This window comes from Eschrichtius robustus, chromosome 7 (assembly GCF_028021215.1).
Source record: "Eschrichtius robustus isolate mEscRob2 chromosome 7, mEscRob2.pri, whole genome shotgun sequence".
In the NCBI taxonomy this organism is placed as follows: Eukaryota; Metazoa; Chordata; class Mammalia; order Artiodactyla; family Eschrichtiidae; genus Eschrichtius; species Eschrichtius robustus.
The window spans coordinates 21846790-21871860 of NC_090830.1; positions in this window are offsets into that span (position 1 = coordinate 21846790).

Sequence of the window (25071 nt, forward strand, 5' to 3'; positions counted from 1 at the left end):
AAACTTACCTCTTTATACTATCTTGAAAATCCTGCGTGTTTTGAATTTTTTTTTATCCATTCCCTACCTCAGCACACTTTTTTAGGGCAGGTGTCCTTTACAGCCCTGAGTCCTTGTGAATGGTAAGTGACCATTAGCTGTGGGTTAAAAGCTGCTCTTGCGGGAATCGGCCACAAGGCGGCAGCATTTCTCCTTTACCAAATCTGGTTACTAGGGCAACAGAACCTTACTGGAAGTGGTGTTCTAGGTTGTAAATTAGAATGGAATGTGCGAGGAAAAAGCCCTTTAAGTTTATGTCTCATTACTTCTTGTTGGTATTTTTAAATTAATTTTTATTTTTCATCACAGCAAACTTGATTACAATGTTTTGTTTGTTCTAAGTGTGAAAGATGTGGTTCTTTCACACATACGCATATATCTATTCTTCTTCGGATCCTTTTCCCATGTAGGTTATGACACAATGTTGAGTAGTCTCCTCTTGGTATTGCGTAGGTCTTTGGTGATTATATATTTCACATGTGTTTGTATCTCTCTGTTAACCTCAATATGGTAATGTATCCAATCCTCACACCTTTCCATTTGGTGAACCATAAGTTTTTTTAATGAAGCTATGATAGTGTTTCTCTGTGGAAATATCTTTGTTTGTATCATTTTTTAGGTAACACCTATATGTGATATGATAGGATATGGGTCTTTCGCTTTCTCACTTACTCCAAGTGGCATGATTACATCTAGACTCATCTATGGTGCTGCAAATGGCATTGTTTCATTTTTTCACAAGCTCATATTCCATCTGTACATGTAGCAGTTCTTCTTTGTCCGCCCATCTGTCGGTGGACTTTCTGGTTACTTCCATATCTTGGCTATGGGAATACTATGCAATGCAGATTTGCGTACCTGTGTCCTTCCAATTCTGTCTTCTTAGTTTATACGTCCAGGAATAGGTCTGCTGGATGCTATGGTAGCTAAATGTTTACCTTTTAAAGGCACCTCTATTCTGTTCTCTTTAGTGGCTCTTTCCAGGTTACGTCCCACATAAAGTTGAGGGTATGCATTTCTTCCCAGCACCTTCAGCATTTATTCTTTGTAGTTTTTGCTGATGGTTATTCTGAGTGGTGTGAGCTGATACCTCTTTGTGGTTGAATTTGCATGTGTCTCATAATGCGTTGAAATTGAGCTTTTAGACATGTCCTTTTTATTTTTCCAGCTGTGATTAGAGCTTATTTCTTCAAAGTGTTTTCTTAAAGTATGTGTCACCATTTGAAATATTTTGGCCATTATCTCCCTCAAGATATTTTGAGGGCAGGTTTCATTTACAGCCCTGCAGTACTTGTTCATATGAAGTGACCATTAGCTCAGGCTTTAAACCTGCTTTTGCAGGTAACGGCCAGAGAGCGGCAGCCTTTCTACGTTCCCCATGCTGGTACCAGGGAAACAGACCTAACGGCCAGTGGTGTTCTTCGGTTGTAAACTGGAGTGCAATGTGCCCGGATAAACCCACAAATGTTGATGTCTCCTTGCTTTTGTTTGTTTTTAAATTTAATTTATATTTATTATTAGAGTAATATTCCATTGTGTACGTGGACCACTTCTTCTTGGTGCATTCCTCGGTTGATGGATATTTTCATTGCTTCCAAGTGCTGGCTATGGTAAATCTTGCTGGCGTACAGGTTTGCCAACCTGTGACTTTTTGATTCTCATTTTCTCAGGTGATAGGCCAAGCAGTGGTTTTGATTGATTGACTGGTAGCTCAATGTTTCCCTGTTCAAAGCGCCTACATTGTGTTTTCATTAGTGGCTCTTTACATGCCCCCCCTTACAACCGAGGGTACGCATTTCTCCACACTCCCTTCACCATTTATTTTTTGCAGCATTTTTCCTAATGGCCATTCTGACTGCTGTGAGCTGATAGGTTTTGTAATATGGGTATGCATGTCATTAAAATTTTTAAAATTCATCATATTCCTACGCCATTGTCTTTTCTCTTAAAAGAAAAAACCGTGAGTACAATATAGCTCTTGAAATTGTCTTCTTCGAAGGTTGCTCTCTTTTGAATTTTTTGGTCGATTTTTGACCGCAGAAATTTTCTGGAGGGCGGGTGCCATTTACAGAACTGCAAGTTGGTGAAAATTTAGTGACCTTTTGCAGTGGGTTCAAAGCTGCTGTTGTGGGAAACGGCCACAAGGAGGTAGCATTTCTCCATTCCCCAATCTGGGTACTAGGGCAGCAGAGCCTTTCTGGAAGTCATTGTCCTAGGTTGTAAATTAGAATGGAATTTGCCAGGAGAAATCCCCATAAGTTTATGTCTCATTACTTCTTCTTGGTTTTTAAATTTTTTTTAATCTGGGTAAAGTTTGGAACATTGTCTGTCCTAGGTGTACACAATCTGGTTCATTTGTACATTATGTATGTCTATGAATGTACAGATCCTCTTCCCATGTAAAATATTACAGTGTTCCGTCGACCTCCCTTGCTATATGTTCGGTCTTTTTGATACATGGATATAATATGTATTTGTATATGTATAGTAACACTAATCTTCATTTCTCAATTTCCCCCCTCCTTTCCTTTTAGATGAGCATAGTTTGTTTTCTAAGCCTGTGAGTGTCTTTCTCTTTGGAAATATTTTCATCTGTGTCAGTTATTAGATAATGCCATAAGTGATAATATAGGCTATAGGTCTTTGGCTTTCCGACCTACTTCATGTTTTGTGATTATCTCCAGGCTCATCTATGGTGCCTCAAAGAGCAGTGCTTCAAGGTTTTCCATGGCTAATATTCCATTGTGTACATGGACCACTTCTTCTTGGTGCATTCCTCTGTTGATGGACATGTCCGTTGCTTCCAAGTGTTGCCTATGGTAAATATTGCTGGAGTGCAGGATTGCCAGCCTGTGATTATTGATTTTCATTTTCTCAGGTGATAGACCCAGCAGTGGGTATGATTGATTGACTGCTATGGTAGCTCAACGTTTACCTTTTCAAGGCACCTCAATTGTCCTTTCATTAGTGACTCTTACCACGTCCCCCTTAGAATCGAGGGGACGCATTTCTCCACAATCACGTCAGCATATATTGTTTGCAGGATTTTTGTTGATGGCCATTCTGACTGGTGTGAGCTGATAGGTTTTTGTAATTTGGGTTTACATGCCTGTCAAAATTCCTACAATTCATCATTTTTCCACGCCTTTTACTTTTCTGTTAAAAGAAAAAAGAAAAAAAGTGTGAGTATAATATACCTCTTCAAATTTTCTTTTTGGAAGGTTGCACTCTAGAATTTTTTGGTCGATTTTCGACCTCAGTATTTTTTGGAGGGCAGGTGCCATTTACAGAACTGCCATTGGTGAATATTTAGTGACCTTTGGCAGTGGGTTTAAAGCTGCTGTTGTGGGAAACGGCCACAAGGATGCAGCATTTCTCCATTCCCAAATCTGGGTACTAGGGCAGCAGAGCCGTTCTGGAAGTCGTTTGCCTAGGTTGTAAATTTGGATGGAATGTGCCAGGAAAACCCCCCACAAGTTTATGTCTCATTACTCCTAGTTCGTTGTTTTAATTTTTTCAATTGGGGTAATGGTTAGAATGTTGCTTGTCCAAGGTGTACACACTCTGGTTCATCTACATATTCTATATACCTGTTTATGTAGAGATCCTCTTCCCCTGTAAATTATTACAGAGTGTTCTCTAAACCTTCCTTGCTATAGGGTCGGTCCTTTTGATATATGTATATAATATGTATTTGTATACATATGGTAACGCTAATCTTCATTTATCCATCCCCCCCACCTTTCCTTTTAGATAAGCATAGTTTTTTTTTTTTAAATAAGTCTGTGATTGACTTTCTTTGTGGAAATATGTTCATTTGTGTCCGTTATTAGATAACGCCTATAAGTGATATCATAGGATATAGGACTTTTGCTTTCCGACTTACCTCATGTTCTGTGATTATCTCCAAGATCATCTATGGTGCCTCAAAGAGCAGTGTTTCACTGTTTTCCATGGCTAGTATTCATTGTGTACATGGACCACTTTTTCTTTATCCTTTCATCTGTTGATGGACATTTTGGTTGCTTCACTGTCTTGTCTATTGTGAATAAGGCTGCAGTGCAGCTTTTGCAACCCGGGTCTTCTTCATTCTGGTCTTCTCAGGTGAGAGGCCCATTGGTGATCCTGCTGGATTGAAAGGTACCTCAGTTTTTCCTTTTCAGCGCAGCTCCTTTCTGTTCGCATTATTAGCATTTAACCCTTTTACATCTCACCAGCAGCTACAGGGTACACAGATCTCTAAAACCTCTTCAGCATTTATTGTTTGTAGACTTTTTGCCAATGGTCAGTCGACTGGTGTGAGTTGAAAACTTTTTGTAGATTAGATTGCATGAGTCTCATACTTCCTGAGGTGGAACTTTTATCCATTTTCCTTTCTTTAAAAAGAGAGTGAGTAAAACTTACCTCTTTATACTATCTTGAAAATCCTGCGTGTTTTGAATTTTTTTTTATCCATTCCCTACCTCAGCACACTTTTTTAGGGCAGGTGTCCTTTACAGCCCTGAGTCCTTGTGAATGGTAAGTGACCATTAGCTGTGGGTTAAAAGCTGCTCTTGCGGGAATCGGCCACAAGGCGGCAGCATTTCTCCTTTACCAAATCTGGTTACTAGGGCAACAGAACCTTACTGGAAGTGGTGTTCTAGGTTGTAAATTAGAATGGAATGTGCGAGGAAAAAGCCCTTTAAGTTTATGTCTCATTACTTCTTGTTGGTATTTTTAAATTAATTTTTATTTTTCATCACAGCAAACTTGATTACAATGTTTTGTTTGTTCTAAGTGTGAAAGATGTGGTTCTTTCACACATACGCATATATCTATTCTTCTTCGGATCCTTTTCCCATGTAGGTTATGACACAATGTTGAGTAGTCTCCTCTTGGTATTGCGTAGGTCTTTGGTGATTATATATTTCACATGTGTTTGTATCTCTCTGTTAACCTCAATATGGTAATGTATCCAATCCTCACACCTTTCCATTTGGTGAACCATAAGTTTTTTTAATGAAGCTATGATAGTGTTTCTCTGTGGAAATATCTTTGTTTGTATCATTTTTTAGGTAACACCTATATGTGATATGATAGGATATGGGTCTTTCGCTTTCTCACTTACTCCAAGTGGCATGATTACATCTAGACTCATCTATGGTGCTGCAAATGGCATTGTTTCATTTTTTCACAAGCTCATATTCCATCTGTACATGTAGCAGTTCTTCTTTGTCCGCCCATCTGTCGGTGGACTTTCTGGTTACTTCCATATCTTGGCTATGGGAATACTATGCAATGCAGATTTGCGTACCTGTGTCCTTCCAATTCTGTCTTCTTAGTTTATAGGTCCAGGAATAGGTCTGCTGGATGCTATGGTAGCTAAATGTTTACCTTTTAAAGGCACCTCTATTCTGTTCTCTTTAGTGGCTCTTTCCAGGTTACGTCCCACATAAAGTTGAGGGTATGCATTTCTTCCCAGCACCTTCAGCATTTATTCTTTGTAGTTTTTGCTGATGGTTATTCTGAGTGGTGTGAGCTGATACCTCTTTGTGGTTGAATTTGCATGTGTCTCATAATGCGTTGAAATTGAGCTTTTAGACATGTCCTTTTTATTTTTCCAGCTGTGATTAGAGCTTATTTCTTCAAAGTGTTTTCTTAAAGTATGTGTCACCATTTGAAATATTTTGGCCATTATCTCCCTCAAGATATTTTGAGGGCAGGTTTCATTTACAGCCCTGCAGTACTTGTTCATATGAAGTGACCATTAGCTCAGGCTTTAAACCTGCTTTTGCAGGTAACGGCCAGAGAGCGGCAGCCTTTCTACGTTCCCCATGCTGGTACCAGGGAAACAGACCTAACGGCCAGTGGTGTTCTTCGGTTGTAAACTGGAGTGCAATGTGCCCGGATAAACCCACAAATGTTGATGTCTCCTTGCTTTTGTTTGTTTTTAAATTTAATTTATATTTATTATTAGAGTAATATTCCATTGTGTACGTGGACCACTTCTTCTTGGTGCATTCCTCGGTTGATGGATATTTTCATTGCTTCCAAGTGCTGGCTATGGTAAATCTTGCTGGCGTACAGGTTTGCCAACCTGTGACTTTTTGATTCTCATTTTCTCAGGTGATAGGCCAAGCAGTGGTTTTGATTGATTGACTGGTAGCTCAATGTTTCCCTGTTCAAAGCGCCTACATTGTGTTTTCATTAGTGGCTCTTTACATGCCCCCCCTTACAACCGAGGGTACGCATTTCTCCACACTCCCTTCACCATTTATTTTTTGCAGCATTTTTCCTAATGGCCATTCTGACTGCTGTGAGCTGATAGGTTTTGTAATATGGGTATGCATGTCATTAAAATTTTTAAAATTCATCATATTCCTACGCCATTGTCTTTTCTCTTAAAAGAAAAAACCGTGAGTACAATATAGCTCTTGAAATTGTCTTCTTCGAAGGTTGCTCTCTTTTGAATTTTTTGGTCGATTTTTGACCGCAGAAATTTTCTGGAGGGCGGGTGCCATTTACAGAACTGCAAGTTGGTGAAAATTTAGTGACCTTTTGCAGTGGGTTCAAAGCTGCTGTTGTGGGAAACGGCCACAAGGAGGTAGCATTTCTCCATTCCCCAATCTGGGTACTAGGGCAGCAGAGCCTTTCTGGAAGTCATTGTCCTAGGTTGTAAATTAGAATGGAATTTGCCAGGAGAAATCCCCATAAGTTTATGTCTCATTACTTCTTCTTGGTTTTTAAATTTTTTTTAATCTGGGTAAAGTTTGGAACATTGTCTGTCCTAGGTGTACACAATCTGGTTCATTTGTACATTATGTATGTCTATGAATGTACAGATCCTCTTCCCATGTAAAATATTACAGTGTTCCGTCGACCTCCCTTGCTATATGTTCGGTCTTTTTGATACATGGATATAATATGTATTTGTATATGTATAGTAACACTAATCTTCATTTCTCAATTTCCCCCCTCCTTTCCTTTTAGATGAGCATAGTTTGTTTTCTAAGCCTGTGAGTGTCTTTCTCTTTGGAAATATTTTCATCTGTGTCAGTTATTAGATAATGCCATAAGTGATAATATAGGCTATAGGTCTTTGGCTTTCCGACCTACTTCATGTTTTGTGATTATCTCCAGGCTCATCTATGGTGCCTCAAAGAGCAGTGCTTCAAGGTTTTCCATGGCTAATATTCCATTGTGTACATGGACCACTTCTTCTTGGTGCATTCCTCTGTTGATGGACATGTCCGTTGCTTCCAAGTGTTGCCTATGGTAAATATTGCTGGAGTGCAGGATTGCCAGCCTGTGATTATTGATTTTCATTTTCTCAGGTGATAGACCCAGCAGTGGGTATGATTGATTGACTGCTATGGTAGCTCAACGTTTACCTTTTCAAGGCACCTCAATTGTCCTTTCATTAGTGACTCTTACCACGTCCCCCTTAGAATCGAGGGGACGCATTTCTCCACAATCACGTCAGCATATATTGTTTGCAGGATTTTTGTTGATGGCCATTCTGACTGGTGTGAGCTGATAGGTTTTTGTAATTTGGGTTTACATGCCTGTCAAAATTCCTACAATTCATCATTTTTCCACGCCTTTTACTTTTCTGTTAAAAGAAAAAAGAAAAAAAGTGTGAGTATAATATACCTCTTCAAATTTTCTTTTTGGAAGGTTGCACTCTAGAATTTTTTGGTCGATTTTCGACCTCAGTATTTTTTGGAGGGCAGGTGCCATTTACAGAACTGCCATTGGTGAATATTTAGTGACCTTTGGCAGTGGGTTTAAAGCTGCTGTTGTGGGAAACGGCCACAAGGATGCAGCATTTCTCCATTCCCAAATCTGGGTACTAGGGCAGCAGAGCCGTTCTGGAAGTCGTTTGCCTAGGTTGTAAATTTGGATGGAATGTGCCAGGAAAACCCCCCACAAGTTTATGTCTCATTACTCCTAGTTCGTTGTTTTAATTTTTTCAATTGGGGTAATGGTTAGAATGTTGCTTGTCCAAGGTGTACACACTCTGGTTCATCTACATATTCTATATACCTGTTTATGTAGAGATCCTCTTCCCCTGTAAATTATTACAGAGTGTTCTCTAAACCTTCCTTGCTATAGGGTCGGTCCTTTTGATATATGTATATAATATGTATTTGTATACATATGGTAACGCTAATCTTCATTTATCCATCCCCCCCACCTTTCCTTTTAGATAAGCATAGTTTTTTTTTTTTAAATAAGTCTGTGATTGACTTTCTTTGTGGAAATATGTTCATTTGTGTCCGTTATTAGATAACGCCTATAAGTGATATCATAGGATATAGGACTTTTGCTTTCCGACTTACCTCATGTTCTGTGATTATCTCCAAGATCATCTATGGTGCCTCAAAGAGCAGTGTTTCACTGTTTTCCATGGCTAGTATTCATTGTGTACATGGACCACTTTTTCTTTATCCTTTCATCTGTTGATGGACATTTTGGTTGCTTCACTGTCTTGTCTATTGTGAATAAGGCTGCAGTGCAGCTTTTGCAACCCGGGTCTTCTTCATTCTGGTCTTCTCAGGTGAGAGGCCCATTGGTGATCCTGCTGGATTGAAAGGTACCTCAGTTTTTCCTTTTCAGCGCAGCTCCTTTCTGTTCGCATTATTAGCATTTAACCCTTTTACATCTCACCAGCAGCTACAGGGTACACAGATCTCTAAAACCTCTTCAGCATTTATTGTTTGTAGACTTTTTGCCAATGGTCAGTCGACTGGTGTGAGTTGAAAACTTTTTGTAGATTAGATTGCATGAGTCTCATACTTCCTGAGGTGGAACTTTTATCCATTTTCCTTTCTTTAAAAAGAGAGTGAGTAAAACTTACCTCTTTATACTATCTTGAAAATCCTGCGTGTTTTGAATTTTTTTTTATCCATTCCCTACCTCAGCACACTTTTTTAGGGCAGGTGTCCTTTACAGCCCTGAGTCCTTGTGAATGGTAAGTGACCATTAGCTGTGGGTTAAAAGCTGCTCTTGCGGGAATCGGCCACAAGGCGGCAGCATTTCTCCTTTACCAAATCTGGTTACTAGGGCAACAGAACCTTACTGGAAGTGGTGTTCTAGGTTGTAAATTAGAATGGAATGTGCGAGGAAAAAGCCCTTTAAGTTTATGTCTCATTACTTCTTGTTGGTATTTTTAAATTAATTTTTATTTTTCATCACAGCAAACTTGATTACAATGTTTTGTTTGTTCTAAGTGTGAAAGATGTGGTTCTTTCACACATACGCATATATCTATTCTTCTTCGGATCCTTTTCCCATGTAGGTTATGACACAATGTTGAGTAGTCTCCTCTTGGTATTGCGTAGGTCTTTGGTGATTATATATTTCACATGTGTTTGTATCTCTCTGTTAACCTCAATATGGTAATGTATCCAATCCTCACACCTTTCCATTTGGTGAACCATAAGTTTTTTTTAATGAAGCTATGATAGTGTTTCTCTGTGGAAATATCTTTGTTTGTATCATTTTTTAGGTAACACCTATATGTGATATGATAGGATATGGGTCTTTCGCTTTCTCACTTACTCCAAGTGGCATGATTACATCTAGACTCATCTATGGTGCTGCAAATGGCATTGTTTCATTTTTTCACAAGCTCATATTCCATCTGTACATGTAGCAGTTCTTCTTTGTCCGCCCATCTGTCGGTGGACTTTCTGGTTACTTCCATATCTTGGCTATGGGAATACTATGCAATGCAGATTTGCGTACCTGTGTCCTTCCAATTCTGTCTTCTTAGTTTATAGGTCCAGGAATAGGTCTGCTGGATGCTATGGTAGCTAAATGTTTACCTTTTAAAGGCACCTCTATTCTGTTCTCTTTAGTGGCTCTTTCCAGGTTACGTCCCACATAAAGTTGAGGGTATGCATTTCTTCCCAGCACCTTCAGCATTTATTCTTTGTAGTTTTTGCTGATGGTTATTCTGAGTGGTGTGAGCTGACACCTCTTTGTGGTTGAATTTGCATGTGTCTCATAATGCGTTGAAATTGAGCTTTTAGACATGTCCTTTTTATTTTTCCAGCTGTGATTAGAGCTTATTTCTTCAAAGTGTTTTCTTAAAGTATGTGTCACCATTTGAAATATTTTGGCCATTATCTCCCTCAAGATATTTTGAGGGCAGGTTTCATTTACAGCCCTGCAGTACTTGTTCATATGAAGTGACCATTAGCTCAGGCTTTAAACCTGCTTTTGCAGGTAACGGCCAGAGAGCGGCAGCCTTTCTACGTTCCCCATGCTGGTACCAGGGAAACAGACCTAACGGCCAGTGGTGTTCTTCGGTTGTAAACTGGAGTGCAATGTGCCCGGATAAACCCACAAATGTTGATGTCTCCTTGCTTTTGTTTGTTTTTAAATTTAATTTATATTTATTATTAGAGTAATATTCCATTGTGTACGTGGACCACTTCTTCTTGGTGCATTCCTCGGTTGATGGATATTTTCATTGCTTCCAAGTGCTGGCTATGGTAAATCTTGCTGGCGTACAGGTTTGCCAACCTGTGACTTTTTGATTCTCATTTTCTCAGGTGATAGGCCAAGCAGTGGTTTTGATTGATTGACTGGTAGCTCAATGTTTCCCTGTTCAAAGCGCCTACATTGTGTTTTCATTAGTGGCTCTTTACATGCCCCCCCTTACAACCGAGGGTACGCATTTCTCCACACTCCCTTCACCATTTATTTTTTGCAGCATTTTTCCTAATGGCCATTCTGACTGCTGTGAGCTGATAGGTTTTGTAATATGGGTATGCATGTCATTAAAATTTTTAAAATTCATCATATTCCTACGCCTTTGTCTTTTCTCTTAAAAGAAAAAACCGTGAGTACAATATAGCTCTTGAAATTGTCTTCTTCGAAGGTTGCTCTCTTTTGAATTTTTTGGTCGATTTTTGACCGCAGAAATTTTCTGGAGGGCGGGTGCCATTTACAGAACTGCAAGTTGGTGAAAATTTAGTGACCTTTTGCAGTGGGTTCAAAGCTGCTGTTGTGGGAAACGGCCACAAGGAGGTAGCATTTCTCCATTCCCCAATCTGGGTACTAGGGCAGCAGAGCCTTTCTGGAAGTCATTGTCCTAGGTTGTAAATTAGAATGGAATTTGCCAGGAGAAATCCCCATAAGTTTATGTCTCATTACTTCTTCTTGGTTTTTAAATTTTTTTTAATCTGGGTAAAGTTTGGAACATTGTCTGTCCTAGGTGTACACAATCTGGTTCATTTGTACATTATGTATGTCTATGAATGTACAGATCCTCTTCCCATGTAAAATATTACAGTGTTCCGTCGACCTCCCTTGCTATATGTTCGGTCTTTTTGATACATGGATATAATATGTATTTGTATATGTATAGTAACACTAATCTTCATTTCTCAATTTCCCCCCTCCTTTCCTTTTAGATGAGCATAGTTTGTTTTCTAAGCCTGTGAGTGTCTTTCTCTTTGGAAATATTTTCATCTGTGTCAGTTATTAGATAATGCCATAAGTGATAATATAGGCTATAGGTCTTTGGCTTTCCGACCTACTTCATGTTTTGTGATTATCTCCAGGCTCATCTATGGTGCCTCAAAGAGCAGTGCTTCAAGGTTTTCCATGGCTAATATTCCATTGTGTACATGGACCACTTCTTCTTGGTGCATTCCTCTGTTGATGGACATGTCCGTTGCTTCCAAGTGTTGCCTATGGTAAATATTGCTGGAGTGCAGGATTGCCAGCCTGTGATTATTGATTTTCATTTTCTCAGGTGATAGACCCAGCAGTGGGTATGATTGATTGACTGCTATGGTAGCTCAACGTTTACCTTTTCAAGGCACCTCAATTGTCCTTTCATTAGTGACTCTTACCACGTCCCCCTTAGAATCGAGGGGACGCATTTCTCCACAATCACGTCAGCATATATTGTTTGCAGGATTTTTGTTGATGGCCATTCTGACTGGTGTGAGCTGATAGGTTTTTGTAATTTGGGTTTACATGCCTGTCAAAATTCCTACAATTCATCATTTTTCCACGCCTTTTACTTTTCTGTTAAAAGAAAAAAGAAAAAAAGTGTGAGTATAATATACCTCTTCAAATTTTCTTTTTGGAAGGTTGCACTCTAGAATTTTTTGGTCGATTTTCGACCTCAGTATTTTTTGGAGGGCAGGTGCCATTTACAGAACTGCCATTGGTGAATATTTAGTGACCTTTGGCAGTGGGTTTAAAGCTGCTGTTGTGGGAAACGGCCACAAGGATGCAGCATTTCTCCATTCCCAAATCTGGGTACTAGGGCAGCAGAGCCGTTCTGGAAGTCGTTTGCCTAGGTTGTAAATTTGGATGGAATGTGCCAGGAAAACCCCCCACAAGTTTATGTCTCATTACTCCTAGTTCGTTGTTTTAATTTTTTCAATTGGGGTAATGGTTAGAATGTTGCTTGTCCAAGGTGTACACACTCTGGTTCATCTACATATTCTATATACCTGTTTATGTAGAGATCCTCTTCCCCTGTAAATTATTACAGAGTGTTCTCTAAACCTTCCTTGCTATAGGGTCGGTCCTTTTGATATATGTATATAATATGTATTTGTATACATATGGTAACGCTAATCTTCATTTATCCATCCCCCCCACCTTTCCTTTTAGATAAGCATAGTTTTTTTTTTTTAAATAAGTCTGTGATTGACTTTCTTTGTGGAAATATGTTCATTTGTGTCCGTTATTAGATAACGCCTATAAGTGATATCATAGGATATAGGACTTTTGCTTTCCGACTTACCTCATGTTCTGTGATTATCTCCAAGATCATCTATGGTGCCTCAAAGAGCAGTGTTTCACTGTTTTCCATGGCTAGTATTCATTGTGTACATGGACCACTTTTTCTTTATCCTTTCATCTGTTGATGGACATTTTGGTTGCTTCACTGTCTTGTCTATTGTGAATAAGGCTGCAGTGCAGCTTTTGCAACCCGGGTCTTCTTCATTCTGGTCTTCTCAGGTGAGAGGCCCATTGGTGATCCTGCTGGATTGAAAGGTACCTCAGTTTTTCCTTTTCAGCGCAGCTCCTTTCTGTTCGCATTATTAGCATTTAACCCTTTTACATCTCACCAGCAGCTACAGGGTACACAGATCTCTAAAACCTCTTCAGCATTTATTGTTTGTAGACTTTTTGCCAATGGTCAGTCGACTGGTGTGAGTTGAAAACTTTTTGTAGATTAGATTGCATGAGTCTCATACTTCCTGAGGTGGAACTTTTATCCATTTTCCTTTCTTTAAAAAGAGAGTGAGTAAAACTTACCTCTTTATACTATCTTGAAAATCCTGCGTGTTTTGAATTTTTTTTTATCCATTCCCTACCTCAGCACACTTTTTTAGGGCAGGTGTCCTTTACAGCCCTGAGTCCTTGTGAATGGTAAGTGACCATTAGCTGTGGGTTAAAAGCTGCTCTTGCGGGAATCGGCCACAAGGCGGCAGCATTTCTCCTTTACCAAATCTGGTTACTAGGGCAACAGAGCCTTACTGGAAGTGGTGTTCTAGGTTGTAAATTAGAATGGAATGTGCGAGGAAAAAGCCCTTTAAGTTTATGTCTCATTACTTCTTGTTGGTATTTTTAAATTAATTTTTATTTTTCATCACAGCAAACTTGATTACAATGTTTTGTTTGTTCTAAGTGTGAAAGATGTGGTTCTTTCACACATACGCATATATCTATTCTTCTTCGGATCCTTTTCCCATGTAGGTTATGACACAATGTTGAGTAGTCTCCTCTTGGTATTGCGTAGGTCTTTGGTGATTATATATTTCACATGTGTTTGTATCTCTCTGTTAACCTCAATATGGTAATGTATCCAATCCTCACACCTTTCCATTTGGTGAACCATAAGTTTTTTTAATGAAGCTATGATAGTGTTTCTCTGTGGAAATATCTTTGTTTGTATCATTTTTTAGGTAACACCTATATGTGATATGATAGGATATGGGTCTTTCGCTTTCTCACTTACTCCAAGTGGCATGATTACATCTAGACTCATCTATGGTGCTGCAAATGGCATTGTTTCATTTTTTCACAAGCTCATATTCCATCTGTACATGTAGCAGTTCTTCTTTGTCCGCCCATCTGTCGGTGGACTTTCTGGTTACTTCCATATCTTGGCTATGGGAATACTATGCAATGCAGATTTGCGTACCTGTGTCCTTCCAATTCTGTCTTCTTAGTTTATACGTCCAGGAATAGGTCTGCTGGATGCTATGGTAGCTAAATGTTTACCTTTTAAAGGCACCTCTATTCTGTTCTCTTTAGTGGCTCTTTCCAGGTTACGTCCCACATAAAGTTGAGGGTATGCATTTCTTCCCAGCACCTTCAGCATTTATTCTTTGTAGTTTTTGCTGATGGTTATTCTGAGTGGTGTGAGCTGATACCTCTTTGTGGTTGAATTTGCATGTGTCTCATAATGCGTTGAAATTGAGCTTTTAGACATGTCCTTTTTATTTTTCCAGCTGTGATTAGAGCTTATTTCTTCAAAGTGTTTTCTTAAAGTATGTGTCACCATTTGAAATATTTTGGCCATTATCTCCCTCAAGATATTTTGAGGGCAGGTTTCATTTACAGCCCTGCAGTACTTGTTCATATGAAGTGACCATTAGCTCAGGCTTTAAACCTGCTTTTGCAGGTAACGGCCAGAGAGCGGCAGCCTTTCTACGTTCCCCATGCTGGTACCAGGGAAACAGACCTAACGGCCAGTGGTGTTCTTCGGTTGTAAACTGGAGTGCAATGTGCCCGGATAAACCCACAAATGTTGATGTCTCCTTGCTTTTGTTTGTTTTTAAATTTAATTTATATTTATTATTAGAGTAATATTCCATTGTGTACGTGGACCACTTCTTCTTGGTGCATTCCTCGGTTGATGGATATTTTCATTGCTTCCAAGTGCTGGCTATGGTAAATCTTGCTGGCGTACAGGTTTGCCAACCTGTGACTTTTTGATTCTCATTTTCTCAGGTGATAGGCCAAGCAGTGGTTTTGATTGATTGACTGGTAGCTCAATGTTTCCCTGTTCAAAGCGCCTACATTGTGTTTTCATTAGTGGCTCTTTACATGCCCCCCCTTACAACCGAGGGTACGCATTTCTCCACACTCCCTTCACCATTTATTTTTTGCAGCATTTTTCCTAATGGCCATTCTGACTGCTGTGAGCTGATAGGTTTTGTAATATGGGTATGCATGTCATTAAAATTTTTAAAATTCATCATATTCCTACGCCTTTGTCTTTTCTCTTAAAAGAAAAAACCGTGAGTACAATATAGCTCTTGAAATTGTCTTCTTCGAAGGTTGCTCTCTTTTGAATTTTTTGGTCGATTTTTGACCGCAGAAATTTTCTGGAGGGCGGGTGCCATTTACAGAACTGCAAGTTGGTGAAAATTTAGTGACCTTTTGCAGTGGGTTCAAAGCTGCTGTTGTGGGAAACGGCCACAAGGAGGTAGCATTTCTCCATTCCCCAATCTGGGTACTAGGGCAGCAGAGCCTTTCTGGAAGTCATTGTCCTAGGTTGTAAATTAGAATGGAATTTGCCAGGAGAAATCCCCATAAGTTTATGTCTCATTACTTCTTCTTGGTTTTTAAATTTTTTTTAATCTGGGTAAAGTTTGGAACATTGTCTGTCCTAGGTGTACACAATCTGGTTCATTTGTACATTATGTATGTCTATGAATGTACAGATCCTCTTCCCATGTAAAATATTACAGTGTTCCGTCGACCTCCCTTGCTATATGTTCGGTCTTTTTGATACATGGATATAATATGTATTTGTATATGTATAGTAACACTAATCTTCATTTCTCAATTTCCCCCCTCCTTTCCTTTTAGATGAGCATAGTTTGTTTTCTAAGCCTGTGAGTGTCTTTCTCTTTGGAAATATTTTCATCTGTGTCAGTTATTAGATAATGCCATAAGTGATAATATAGGCTATAGGTCTTTGGCTTTCCGACCTACTTCATGTTTTGTGATTATCTCCAGGCTCATCTATGGTGCCTCAAAGAGCAGTGCTTCAAGGTTTTCCATGGCTAATATTCCATTGTGTACATGGACCACTTCTTCTTGGTGCATTCCTCTGTTGATGGACATGTCCGTTGCTTCCAAGTGTTGCCTATGGTAAATATTGCTGGAGTGCAGGATTGCCAGCCTGTGATTATTGATTTTCATTTTCTCAGGTGATAGACCCAGCAGTGGGTATGATTGATTGACTGCTATGGTAGCTCAACGTTTACCTTTTCAAGGCACCTCAATTGTCCTTTCATTAGTGACTCTTACCACGTCCCCCTTAGAATCGAGGGGACGCATTTCTCCACAATCACGTCAGCATATATTGTTTGCAGGATTTTTGTTGATGGCCATTCTGACTGGTGTGAGCTGATAGGTTTTTGTAATTTGGGTTTACATGCCTGTCAAAATTCCTACAATTCATCATTTTTCCACGCCTTTTACTTTTCTGTTAAAAGAAAAAAGAAAAAAAGTGTGAGTATAATATACCTCTTCAAATTTTCTTTTTGGAAGGTTGCACTCTAGAATTTTTTGGTCGATTTTCGACCTCAGTATTTTTTGGAGGGCAGGTGCCATTTACAGAACTGCCATTGGTGAATATTTAGTGACCTTTGGCAGTGGGTTTAAAGCTGCTGTTGTGGGAAACGGCCACAAGGATGCAGCATTTCTCCATTCCCAAATCTGGGTACTAGGGCAGCAGAGCCGTTCTGGAAGTCGTTTGCCTAGGTTGTAAATTTGGATGGAATGTGCCAGGAAAACCCCCCACAAGTTTATGTCTCATTACTCCTAGTTCGTTGTTTTAATTTTTTCAATTGGGGTAATGGTTAGAATGTTGCTTGTCCAAGGTGTACACACTCTGGTTCATCTACATATTCTATATACCTGTTTATGTAGAGATCCTCTTCCCCTGTAAATTATTACAGAGTGTTCTCTAAACCTTCCTTGCTATAGGGTCGGTCCTTTTGATATATGTATATAATATGTATTTGTATACATATGGTAACGCTAATCTTCATTTATCCATCCCCCCCACCTTTCCTTTTAGATAAGCATAGTTTTTTTTTTTTAAATAAGTCTGTGATTGACTTTCTTTGTGGAAATATGTTCATTTGTGTCCGTTATTAGATAACGCCTATAAGTGATATCATAGGATATAGGACTTTTGCTTTCCGACTTACCTCATGTTCTGTGATTATCTCCAAGATCATCTATGGTGCCTCAAAGAGCAGTGTTTCACTGTTTTCCATGGCTAGTATTCATTGTGTACATGGACCACTTTTTCTTTATCCTTTCATTTGTTGATGGACATTTTGGTTGCTTCACTGTCTTGTCTATTGTGAATAAGGCTGCAGTGCAGCTTTTGCAACCCGGGTCTTCTTCATTCTGGTCTTCTCAGGTGAGAGGCCCATTGGTGATCCTGCTGGATTGAAAGGTACCTCAGTTTTTCCTTTTCAGCGCAGCTCCTTTCTGTTCGCATTATTAGCATTTAACCCTTTTACATCTCACCAGCAGCTACAGGGTACACAGATCTCTAAAACCTCTTCAGCATTTATTGTTTGTAGACTTTTTGCCAATGGTCAGTCGACTGGTGTGAGTTGAAAACTTTTTGTAGATTAGATTGCATGAGTCTCATACTTCCTGAGGTGGAACTTTTATCCATTTTCCTTTCTTTAAAAAGAGAGTGAGTAAAACTTACCTCTTTATACTATCTTGAAAATCCTGCGTGTTTTGAATTTTTTTTTATCCATTCCCTACCTCAGCACACTTTTTTAGGGCAGGTGTCCTTTACAGCCCTGAGTCCTTGTGAATGGTAAGTGACCATTAGCTGTGGGTTAAAAGCTGCTCTTGCGGGAATCGGCCACAAGGCGGCAGCATTTCTCCTTTACCAAATCTGGTTACTAGGGCAACAGAACCTTACTGGAAGTGGTGTTCTAGGTTGTAAATTAGAATGGAATGTGCGAGGAAAAAGCCCTTTAAGTTTATGTCTCATTACTTCTTGTTGGTATTTTTAAATTAATTTTTATTTTTCATCACAGCAAACTTGATTACAATGTTTTGTTTGTTCTAAGTGTGAAAGATGTGGTTCTTTCACACATACGCATATATCTATTCTTCTTCGGATCCTTTTCCCATGTAGGTTATGACACAATGTTGAGTAGTCTCCTCTTGGTATTGCGTAGGTCTTTGGTGATTATATATTTCACATGTGTTTGTATCTCTCTGTTAACCTCAATATGGTAATGTATCCAATCCTCACACCTTTCCATTTGGTGAACCATAAGTTTTTTTAATGAAGCTATGATAGTGTTTCTCTGTGGAAATATCTTTGTTTGTATCATTTTTTAGGTAACACCTATATGTGATATGATAGGATATGGGTCTTTCGCTTTCTCACTTACTCCAAGTGGCATGATTACATCTAGACTCATCTATGGTGCTGCAAATGGCATTGTTTCATTTTTTCACAAGCTCATATTCCATCTGTACATGTAGCAGTTCTTCTTTGTCCGCCCATCTGTCGGTGGACTTTCTGGTTACTTCCATATCTTGGCTATGGGAATACTATGCAATGCAGATTTGCGTACCTGTGTCCTTCCAATTCTGTCTTCTTAGTTTATAGGTCCAGGAATAGGTCTGCTGGATGCTATGGTAGCTAAATGTTTACCTTTTAAAGGCACCTCTATTCTGTTCTCTTTAGTGGCTCTTTCCAGGTTACGTCCCACATAAAGTTGAGGGTATGCATTTCTTCCCAGCACCTTCAGCATTTATTCTTTGTAGTTTTTGCTGATGGTTATTCTGAGTGGTGTGAGCTGACACCTCTTTGTGGTTGAATTTGCATGTGTCTCATAATGCGTTGAAATTGAGCTTTTAGACATGTCCTTTTTATTTTTCCAGCTGTGATTAGAGCTTATTTCTTCAAAGTGTTTTCTTAAAGTATGTGTCACCATTTGAAATATTTTGGCCATTATCTCCCTCAAGATATTTTGAGGGCAGGTTTCATTTACAGCCCTGCAGTACTTGTTCATATGAAGTGACCATTAGCTCAGGCTTTAAACCTGCTTTTGCAGGTAACGGCCAGAGAGCGGCAGCCTTTCTACGTTCCCCATGCTGGTACCAGGGAAACAGACCTAACGGCCAGTGGTGTTCTTCGGTTGTAAACTGGAGTGCAATGTGCCCGGATAAACCCACAAATGTTGATGTCTCCTTGCTTTTGTTTGTTTTTAAATTTAATTTATATTTATTATTAGAGTAATATTCCATTGTGTACGTGGACCACTTCTTCTTGGTGCATTCCTCGGTTGATGGATATTTTCATTGCTTCCAAGTGCTGGCTATGGTAAATCTTGCTGGCGTACAGGTTTGCCAACCTGTGACTTTTTGATTCTCATTTTCTCAGGTGATAGGCCAAGCAGTGGTTTTGATTGATTGACTGGTAGCTCAATGTTTCCCTGTTCAAAGCGCCTACATTGTGTTTTCATTAGTGGCTCTTTACATGCCCCCCCTTACAACCGAGGGTACGCATTTCTCCACACTCCCTTCACCATTTATTTTTTGCAGCATTTTTCCTAATGGCCATTCTGACTGCTGTGAGCTGATAGGTTTTGTAATATGGGTATGCATGTCATTAAAATTTTTAAAATTCATCATATTCCTACGCCTTTGTCTTTTCTCTTAAAAGAAAAAACCGTGAGTACAATATAGCTCTTGAAATTGTCTTCTTCGAAGGTTGCTCTCTTTTGAATTTTTTGGTCGATTTTTGACCGCAGAAATTTTCTGGAGGGCGGGTGCCATTTACAGAACTGCAAGTTGGTGAAAATTTAGTGACCTTTTGCAGTGGGTTCAAAGCTGCTGTTGTGGGAAACGGCCACAAGGAGGTAGCATTTCTCCATTCCCCAATCTGGGTACTAGGGCAGCAGAGCCTTTCTGGAAGTCATTGTCCTAGGTTGTAAATTAGAATGGAATTTGCCAGGAGAAATCCCCATAAGTTTATGTCTCATTACTTCTTCTTGGTTTTTAAATTTTTTTTAATCTGGGTAAAGTTTGGAACATTGTCTGTCCTAGGTGTACACAATCTGGTTCATTTGTACATTATGTATGTCTATGAATGTACAGATCCTCTTCCCATGTAAAATATTACAGTGTTCCGTCGACCTCCCTTGCTATATGTTCGGTCTTTTTGATACATGGATATAATATGTATTTGTATATGTATAGTAACACTAATCTTCATTTCTCAATTTCCCCCCTCCTTTCCTTTTAGATGAGCATAGTTTGTTTTCTAAGCCTGTGAGTGTCTTTCTCTTTGGAAATATTTTCATCTGTGTCAGTTATTAGATAATGCCATAAGTGATAATATAGGCTATAGGTCTTTGGCTTTCCGACCTACTTCATGTTTTGTGATTATCTCCAGGCTCATCTATGGTGCCTCAAAGAGCAGTGCTTCAAGGTTTTCCATGGCTAATATTCCATTGTGTACATGGACCACTTCTTCTTGGTGCATTCCTCTGTTGATGGACATGTCCGTTGCTTCCAAGTGTTGCCTATGGTAAATATTGCTGGAGTGCAGGATTGCCAGCCTGTGATTATTGATTTTCATTTTCTCAGGTGATAGACCCAGCAGTGGGTATGATTGATTGACTGCTATGGTAGCTCAACGTTTACCTTTTCAAGGCACCTCAATTGTCCTTTCATTAGTGACTCTTACCACGTCCCCCTTAGAATCGAGGGGACGCATTTCTCCACAATCACGTCAGCATATATTGTTTGCAGGATTTTTGTTGATGGCCATTCTGACTGGTGTGAGCTGATAGGTTTTTGTAATTTGGGTTTACATGCCTGTCAAAATTCCTACAATTCATCATTTTTCCACGCCTTTTACTTTTCTGTTAAAAGAAAAAAGAAAAAAAGTGTGAGTATAATATACCTCTTCAAATTTTCTTTTTGGAAGGTTGCACTCTAGAATTTTTTGGTCGATTTTCGACCTCAGTATTTTTTGGAGGGCAGGTGCCATTTACAGAACTGCCATTGGTGAATATTTAGTGACCTTTGGCAGTGGGTTTAAAGCTGCTGTTGTGGGAAACGGCCACAAGGATGCAGCATTTCTCCATTCCCAAATCTGGGTACTAGGGCAGCAGAGCCGTTCTGGAAGTCGTTTGCCTAGGTTGTAAATTTGGATGGAATGTGCCAGGAAAACCCCCCACAAGTTTATGTCTCATTACTCCTAGTTCGTTGTTTTAATTTTTTCAATTGGGGTAATGGTTAGAATGTTGCTTGTCCAAGGTGTACACACTATGGTTCATCTACATATTCTATATACCTGTTTATGTAGAGATCCTCTTCCCCTGTAAATTATTACAGAGTGTTCTCTAAACCTTCCTTGCTATAGGGTCGGTCCTTTTGATATATGTATATAATATGTATTTGTATACATATGGTAACGCTAATCTTCATTTATCCATCCCCCCCACCTTTCCTTTTAGATAAGCATAGTTTTTTTTTTAAATAAGTCTGTGATTGACTTTCTTTGTGGAAATATGTTCATTTGTGTCCGTTATTAGATAACGCCTATAAGTGATATCATAGGATATAGGACTTTTGCTTTCCGACTTACCTCATGTTCTGTGATTATCTCCAAGATCATCTATGGTGCCTCAAAGAGCAGTGTTTCACTGTTTTCCATGGCTAGTATTCATTGTGTACATGGACCACTTTTTCTTTATCCTTTCATCTGTTGATGGACATTTTGGTTGCTTCACTGTCTTGTCTATTGTGAATAAGGCTGCAGTGCAGCTTTTGCAACCCGGGTCTTCTTCATTCTGGTCTTCTCAGGTGAGAGGCCCATTGGTGATCCTGCTGGATTGAAAGGTACCTCAGTTTTTCCTTTTCAGCGCAGCTCCTTTCTGTTCGCATTATTAGCATTTAACCCTTTTACATCTCACCAGCAGCTACAGGGTACACAGATCTCTAAAACCTCTTCAGCATTTATTGTTTGTAGACTTTTTGCCAATGGTCAGTCGACTGGTGTGAGTTGAAAACTTTTTGTAGATTAGATTGCATGAGTCTCATACTTCCTGAGGTGGAACTTTTATCCATTTTCCTTTCTTTAAAAAGAGAGTGAGTAAAACTTACCTCTTTATACTATCTTGAAAATCCTGCGTGTTTTGAATTTTTTTTTATCCATTCCCTACCTCAGCACACTTTTTTAGGGCAGGTGTCCTTTACAGCCCTGAGTCCTTGTGAATGGTAAGTGACCATTAGCTGTGGGTTAAAAGCTGCTCTTGCGGGAATCGGCCACAAGGCGGCAGCATTTCTCCTTTACCAAATCTGGTTACTAGGGCAACAGAGCCTTACTGGAAGTGGTGTTCTAGGTTGTAAATTAGAATGGAATGTGCGAGGAAAAAGCCCTTTAAGTTTATGTCTCATTACTTCTTGTTGGTATTTTTAAATTAATTTTTATTTTTCATCACAGCAAACTTGATTACAATGTTTTGTTTGTTCTAAGTGTGAAAGATGTGGTTCTTTCACACATACGCATATATCTATTCTTCTTCGGATCCTTTTCCCATGTAGGTTATGACACAATGTTGAGTAGTCTCCTCTTGGTATTGCGTAGGTCTTTGGTGATTATATATTTCACATGTGTTTGTATCTCTCTGTTAACCTCAATATGGTAATGTATCCAATCCTCACACCTTTCCATTTGGTGAACCATAAGTTTTTTTAATGAAGCTATGATAGTGTTTCTCTGTGGAAATATCTTTGTTTGTATCATTTTTTAGGTAACACCTATATGTGATATGATAGGATATGGGTCTTTCGCTTTCTCACTTACTCCAAGTGGCATGATTACATCTAGACTCATCTATGGTGCTGCAAATGGCATTGTTTCATTTTTTCACAAGCTCATATTCCATCTGTACATGTAGCAGTTCTTCTTTGTCCGCCCATCTGTCGGTGGACTTTCTGGTTACTTCCATATCTTGGCTATGGGAATACTATGCAATGCAGATTTGCGTACCTGTGTCCTTCCAATTCTGTCTTCTTAGTTTATAGGTCCAGGAATAGGTCTGCTGGATGCTATGGTAGCTAAATGTTTACCTTTTAAAGGCACCTCTATTCTGTTCTCTTTAGTGGCTCTTTCCAGGTTACGTCCCACATAAAGTTGAGGGTATGCATTTCTTCCCAGCACCTTCAGCATTTATTCTTTGTAGTTTTTGCTGATGGTTATTCTGAGTGGTGTGAGCTGATACCTCTTTGTGGTTGAATTTGCATGTGTCTCATAATGCGTTGAAATTGAGCTTTTAGACATGTCCTTTTTATTTTTCCAGCTGTGATTAGAGCTTATTTCTTCAAAGTGTTTTCTTAAAGTATGTGTCACCATTTGAAATATTTTGGCCATTATCTCCCTCAAGATATTTTGAGGGCAGGTTTCATTTACAGCCCTGCAGTACTTGTTCATATGAAGTGACCATTAGCTCAGGCTTTAAACCTGCTTTTGCAGGTAACGGCCAGAGAGCGGCAGCCTTTCTACGTTCCCCATGCTGGTACCAGGGAAACAGACCTAACGGCCAGTGGTGTTCTTCGGTTGTAAACTGGAGTGCAATGTGCCCGGATAAACCCACAAATGTTGATGTCTCCTTGCTTTTGTTTGTTTTTAAATTTAATTTATATTTATTATTAGAGTAATATTCCATTGTGTACGTGGACCACTTCTTCTTGGTGCATTCCTCGGTTGATGGATATTTTCATTGCTTCCAAGTGCTGGCTATGGTAAATCTTGCTGGCGTACAGGTTTGCCAACCTGTGACTTTTTGATTCTCATTTTCTCAGGTGATAGGCCAAGCAGTGGTTTTGATTGATTGACTGGTAGCTCAATGTTTCCCTGTTCAAAGCGCCTACATTGTGTTTTCATTAGTGGCTCTTTACATGCCCCCCCTTACAACCGAGGGTACGCATTTCTCCACACTCCCTTCACCATTTATTTTTTGCAGCATTTTTCCTAATGGCCATTCTGACTGCTGTGAGCTGATAGGTTTTGTAATATGGGTATGCATGTCATTAAAATTTTTAAAATTCATCATATTCCTACGCCTTTGTCTTTTCTCTTAAAAGAAAAAACCGTGAGTACAATATAGCTCTTGAAATTGTCTTCTTCGAAGGTTGCTCTCTTTTGAATTTTTTGGTCGATTTTTGACCGCAGAAATTTTCTGGAGGGCGGGTGCCATTTACAGAACTGCAAGTTGGTGAAAATTTAGTGACCTTTTGCAGTGGGTTCAAAGCTGCTGTTGTGGGAAACGGCCACAAGGAGGTAGCATTTCTCCATTCCCCAATCTGGGTACTAGGGCAGCAGAGCCTTTCTGGAAGTCATTGTCCTAGGTTGTAAATTAGAATGGAATTTGCCAGGAGAAATCCCCATAAGTTTATGTCTCATTACTTCTTCTTGGTTTTTAAATTTTTTTTAATCTGGGTAAAGTTTGGAACATTGTCTGTCCTAGGTGTACACAATCTGGTTCATTTGTACATTATGTATGTCTATGAATGTACAGATCCTCTTCCCATGTAAAATATTACAGTGTTCCGTCGACCTCCCTTGCTATATGTTCGGTCTTTTTGATACATGGATATAATATGTATTTGTATATGTATAGTAACACTAATCTTCATTTCTCAATTTCCCCCCTCCTTTCCTTTTAGATGAGCATAGTTTGTTTTCTAAGCCTGTGAGTGTCTTTCTCTTTGGAAATATTTTCATCTGTGTCAGTTATTAGATAATGCCATAAGTGATAATATAGGCTATAGGTCTTTGGCTTTCCGACCTACTTCATGTTTTGTGATTATCTCCAGGCTCATCTATGGTGCCTCAAAGAGCAGTGCTTCAAGGTTTTCCATGGCTAATATTCCATTGTGTACATGGACCACTTCTTCTTGGTGCATTCCTCTGTTGATGGACATGTCCGTTGCTTCCAAGTGTTGCCTATGGTAAATATTGCTGGAGTGCAGGATTGCCAGCCTGTGATT